Consider the following 6422-nt stretch of genomic DNA (forward strand, 5'->3'; position numbering starts at 1 on the left):
GTAACATGCTATGCAAATATTATATGAAAAATAGTTGATCTGGTTCTGAGAATATGATAATATGTGTGAGATGGAGAAGTTTGTTACTTATAATTTCATAGGGTTTCAGACAGGAGTAAAAGTGAAAGTGAAGCAGATTTTGCTTAATGAATAAAAGAGCCTAATAATGACTGAGAATGTATCAATAATATCACAGGTTGCCTTAAAAAAAAGTAGTAAGCTTCCTCTCTTAGGAAGAATTCATTGAGAAACTAGATAAAAACATGGAGTAGATGGTTGTGAAAGAATTTATAGTATGGGCTGTAAATACCTTTCCTTGTGAAAGAGTTTGCCAATATGGTGAAGTTTTGTTAGAATCCCAGTATGTATTTCCAAATCACTTGGTTAAGGACAATTTTACATTTAATACCAATTATAACAATACCAATTGGAGGCACTAGCACTTATAAAACACCAATCATATTAAATACAATAAGTCCAGACTATTTATATGGTCTTTTACAATTTTTAAAGCCATTTGTATACATACTTGACCTGGGAAAGAAGGAAGAGACTATATTTAAGCCCTATTTCTCCTATCCCTAATATAATATGGCTGATAATAGGACAAGAATTAGAAGGTTTGTTGTCCAAAATGTTGTTCCACATTTCTTGTACACGCACATTTTCTAATCTGGCCCCCAAGATAATGCTTAGAAAAACCAGCTTATGTGGATCAATACTGTAAGAGCAAAGTAAGTCAACATAGGCAACAGCAAGCAGACTAGGCAGAAAAAAAAAAATTCTAAACCACCCAGCAAAGAATTGCCTTGTGAAATTTACAGCTTTACAAATCTTGTGTGGCTCTTTAAATAGAAAAAAAAGCTCAACTCTTTTTCTGACAAACTCTATCTGTGATTCTACTTGGAGAAATAAGAGTAATCAAATCTCATGCTTCAGAAATAAGCTGAACACTGTAGGGGTCAGGAAGATGTTTTTTCCTTTGTAACGCTGTTCCACTTGACAATTGGCTCAAAGCAAAGAAGGCGGCACTTCGGGCTTCTTTGCTTCCTTTTGATGCATCAGCACCAGTTTGTCTAATAGCCACGAAGGGCAAAAGCCCTTAAGAGGAAGGACAAATGCCAGCTTCCTAATCTGAAGGTGTTATGCAAAATGCAGACAGTTTATTCTCCTTGTTGATCAGGATTCTCATTTGTAGAATTGTGAGAATAAGTAAATACCTTCTTTGCATTCTCTAGATAACAGAGATTATCATTTGGGGCAAAGAAGGTGATTTCCTTATATTCACACACACACACACACACACACACACACACACAGACACGCACACACCCACATTGCCTGTTTATTTCACTAATCCAGTTTTTTTTTCTTTCTATGAATTCATTTCTAGTTTGGCTAAGATAAATGAGAAAAATGCTATTATAGAGGGTAAATCTTTAATCATCTCTGGGTCTATACAGAAGCCAACTTGTGAGCCCTCTAACAGCAGGTTGAAAATTGTTGAGGAGAGCACCTGTCCATACCCTCACTCGGTGATGACTTGTGGATGAATGTGCCAAAGGGGAAATCCATGCATCCTTGTGAGTTACGGCCTCATTTTTAATGGTACAGGACAAAGAAATAGCAACAGACGGCCATTGTAAATCCTTCTATTTTTCAGACTCAGCTTTCAAAGGGTGAAAATAATCAGATAATTTAAAGCTGTTTGAGTTCAAATGAGAGAGGTGGCAAGGTGAGTGTTTTTACGGTTTTGAGAGCCTCATATTGTAGAAGGAAAAGGTGGCCTGCCTGAATCCCCTGGGAAGTAGGCACAGCTAAATAGGACTGTTAGAGGTGAGAGAGGATTTTTCAAATTTGCTGGTATATATCTGAAATGTTGTGCATGCTAGTGTGTTTGTTGATGAAAGCAAGACTTACAACATAGACATATCTTCATTAATACTTTAAGATGGGGTGGGGAGACAGGGACAGAAAGGCTGAAAAGCTTAAAACCTTAGCACCCACATGGCCATATATCCCCTATGGATAGTCATGGCCAGCAAGACTCATGTGGACACAGGTGCAACTGTTGCTGGAAGATAGAAGATGTACTATATTTATCTTCCTGCTAAGGCTATCTCCTATTCCAAATACTAGAGATGGAGACTGGTCTGACTAGGTAAAAAGAGGAAAACATTTAGGAGACATCTCTATATAGTGATTTATTGAAGGAGATGAAGAATTCTTACACTAGATAAGAGAAGTATTTCAAGAAGGTGGATAAGGCAGTGTACAGTAAGTTTCTGGAGAAGCAAGGGGGAATTTAAAAAACAAACAAAAAGCATTAAGAGTTTGACAAGTAAAATAAGATAATGAAAGAGTGGATAAATGAAAAGAACAGAAACAATTTCCAAAATACATAAAATGTATGAGGATCTTCTAGAGGGTTAACTATGGCATTCTACAAAATAGCAATAAACAATAATTTAATACATGAGAAATAACAGATGCACGAGCACTGTTGTAATTCCAGGAAGAAATGATGGTGCATTTGTGTCTGGTGACTTTCTGCTGAGGCATATGGTGACAACCATATGCATAGATGGCATGGCTAATTGGCTCTTATGCTGTATCTCTGGAGTGTGAATCCAAGACATGACAGAAAGTCTGCCCAGAGTCATCAACTTTGCTCCTCTCCACTTCCACTGGTCCATGTGGGGTGAAGGATAAGGTCACAAAAAAACACATATGTCCTTTCAATATATATTTATTGAGTCACACCTTGCTAGTGGAGACAACCATAAACAGCATGGTATTGTCCTCATGAGGTCTACAAGCTTGTATTCAGGCAAGCATTTAGACAATAACCACTGAGAGTGATCCTTGCTATGACAGAAAAGTAAAGGGCACAGAAAATGAGTTTTTCCCTGAAGAAAGAACAGCATGTACCAAATGTGGGGATAAGAAAGAGAAAAATAAAAATAGTCAACTGAAAGTGGTGCATTTCTAATACTTTTGACAATCTTGATTTTAAAGTCACTCTAAAATTTCAAAGAAATTGAGAAATAAGAATACTAATCCCATCATCAATAAAATGAGGAAACATTTGTAAATCCAAAACACAATACATAATGAAGGAAACTTGATTAAATAATTATAAATGACTCATCAGAAAAATGGGAAGGCAAACTTCAATATCCCTAAAGGAAGAACTGAATGAGCTACCAGATGATTTGTGGTGGAGAAACCTCCCAAATATCCAGAAATCTAGGAATATGAGGTGAAACAGAGTGACTAAAAATGGGACTCACGTGTGACCTCTGGCTTGAGATGGTAGAACACAGTAAATTTTTTATTATTCAATTAATTGTGAGAAAACAAAGAAAATTAAATTAGAGAAATTAGTGTGAACACACAATAAGTTTTAAGGATCTGTGTAAGGATCAATTAAACACCTGGTTACCTCCCCAACACTAACTAGACAAATGACTTCTCCCCTATTTGAAAGGAAACATAAGCCAGAGAGTTTCCCAAATCCAAGGAAGTACAACAAAGACAAGAGAAAAGAAAAGAAAGATAGAAATAAAAGTATTTAAGATAGCAAGCATTTGACCAATAGGAATTTCAGAAAAAGAGAGCAAAGGAGATTGGGGGGGTGATATTATTACTAAGAAAAGAGAAATCTTCCCAGCCTGAAGGATTGAAGCTTTCTGATAGAATGGACTTACTGAAAGCCCAGTACAATAAACAAAAAATAACCCACAGTTAATCATATCTTATTGAAATATTGATATACCAGGCACAGAGAGAAGATCCTGAGAGCTTCCAGAAAGAAAAGCAGTATATAATTGTAGGCACTGTCAATCATTTATCTCAAATGATTGCAGCAAGAGCCTTTTAAAAAAACTATGGCTCGAGCCGGTAAAACACACTAAATTTTTTATTATTCAATTCATTGTGAGAAAACAAAGAAAATCAAATTAGAGAAATTAGTGTGAACACATAATAAGTCTACAGATGAATTTGAGTTATAAAAGGAAATAAGCTATACAAACAAGAAATGCCATTAACAGAAGAAACAAATGAAAGGAATATTACAAAATGTTAAGAATATCAGAAAATGTTTGCACAAAATGGAAGAGGCTTGATAAAAAAGTGATCAGAAAAATTAAAAGTGTAGAGTAATCTATTATTGGGGGAGCAGAAAAGATATACTATGCTGATTTTGAAACACTCTTTGCTGTCTTAAAAAGGATGACAAATGACAAATTGAAAAGGGAAGCCCAGTTTTCAAGAGGAGAAAACTATTCCATATGTCAGTTAATTCCTCATTTGTAAAATTAGGATAGTTCATATGTTGTTGTGAGAATAAAATGAATTAGTTAATGTAAAACATTTAGAAAAATTATGACATGTAATAAGCATTCAGTAAGATTAAAAATCATTTGATTTTAATTATGATTATTATCTCATATATTTATTGTGTAAATTCCCAAATCTATCCCTACCTGATATGGATTCACCATAAGATGTTTACTGGTTCAGTGGTGGCATGGTGGAAATGAAAAAATGAATAAGATGGTGATTAAGAGAAAGTTAGTCTCCAGAGAGTGGAAGAGATTGGATGACAGTATTTCAAATTACTATATGCAGTGGAATTTGGCAAATACAGGTTCAACTTATACCATGACTATATCTATTAGTATATTAGTAGTGATGGTACATAGGGTCAAGCAAGGATCATGTAGCTTTTCATTTTTTATTTAGAGCGTGGTGTAGGGAATAGAGTTGTTGTTGAGAAGCACTGTCAAGTCTCACTGAGAGTTCTCACTGAGAACCACCTACTGCATGGTTAGATTGTAGTAGCTAGGTAAGATCTTCAGGACCACATCATATCCAGTAGAAACAGGGAAAAAGGACAGCAAGGAAGAAGTGCAGGTACATAAACTGAATTCATAGTGAAGGCATGAAGTTAATTTTAAAACCACCTACTTGTGAGTATGGGGTTATAGGATGCTTCCAAGGTTTAAAATACAGTCAGGGACTGGAAAAGGTGAGCTTACAGGAGACTTGGCACAGGGCCTGAGGTAGAGCAAGATGGGAGAAAGAAAGTGGTACTCAGCAGCAACCCTGCCCAATTATCTCCTGAGTCAACTTTCCCAAAATATTTTTTCATTTCTCATTCAGTCAGAACAATGCATTGAACATTATGTGGGCTTCAGTAATAAATTTCAACAATTAATGAAAATAAAAGAGAAGCATATTTTAATTTTTATTGAAAATAAGAGAAAATTTAAGAAACTCTATTAAAATTATTAGAACTTGCCCCTAAGGACTCCTAATATATTGAATATAAATATATAAAAGATGCTATAATTAAATTGTCAAATGTCAAAGACAAAAAAAGGAAATTTAAGAGCAGCAAGAGAAAAAAGAGAAGTTACATATAAGTAATGTTGATAAGATTGTCTGCAGGTTTTTCAACAGAAACTTTTCAGGGAAGGAAAGAATAGAATAGCATAATCAAACTACTGAAAGAAAATAACTATCAGCCAAGAGTTCTATACCCAGTGAAGCTGTTCTTCAGAAATGAAAGAGCAATAAACTTTCCCAAAGAAAAGCTGAGGAAATTCACTACCACCACACCTGCCTCACAAAAACGCCAAGGGAGCTCTTTGAGTGGAAGTAAACAATGCTCATTAACATCATAATAACATAAGAAGCTATTGTACATCTCACCAGCAATGCTAAGTATGTAGCCATAAAGTCTGCAATATCATAACAGTGGTGTACCATTCACTTATAACTCTAGTTTAAAAGTTTAGGGGCACCTGGGTGGCGCAGTCGGTTAAGCGTCCCACTTCAGCCAGGTCACGATCTCGCGGTCTGGGAGTTCGAGCCCCGCGTCGGGCTCTGGGCTGATGGCTCAGAGCCTGGAGCCTGTTTCCGATTCTGTGTCTCCCTCTCTCTCTGCCCCTCCCCCGTTCATGCTCTGTCTCTCTCTGTCCCAAAAATAAATAAACGTTGAAAAAAAAAATTTTTTAAAGTTTAAAAAATAAAAGTAATAAAAATAACCATAGCTATAATAATCTCTTATTAGTTCCATAGTATAAAAACATCTAGATTGTAACAACAATAACCTAAATTATGAGGCAGAGGAGAAATAAAAGTGTAAAGTGAGTGAATTCTATTGAAGTTAAGTTCTTATCAGTTTTAAAAAGAGTGTTATAAGTTTAAGATATTTTATGTAAGCCATACAGTAACCACAAGGGAAAATTATGTATTAAATACACAAAATATCATGATAAGAAGTCAAAATGGGGCACCTGGCTGGCTCAGTCAGTTAAGGATCTGACTCTTGATTTCAGCGCAGGTCATGATCTCAAGGTTCATGGATCTGAGCCTCACATCAGGCTCTGGGCTGGCAGTGTGGAGCTGCT

This window comes from Prionailurus viverrinus, chromosome B2 (assembly GCF_022837055.1).
Source record: "Prionailurus viverrinus isolate Anna chromosome B2, UM_Priviv_1.0, whole genome shotgun sequence".
NCBI lineage: Eukaryota > Metazoa > Chordata > Mammalia > Carnivora > Felidae > Prionailurus > Prionailurus viverrinus.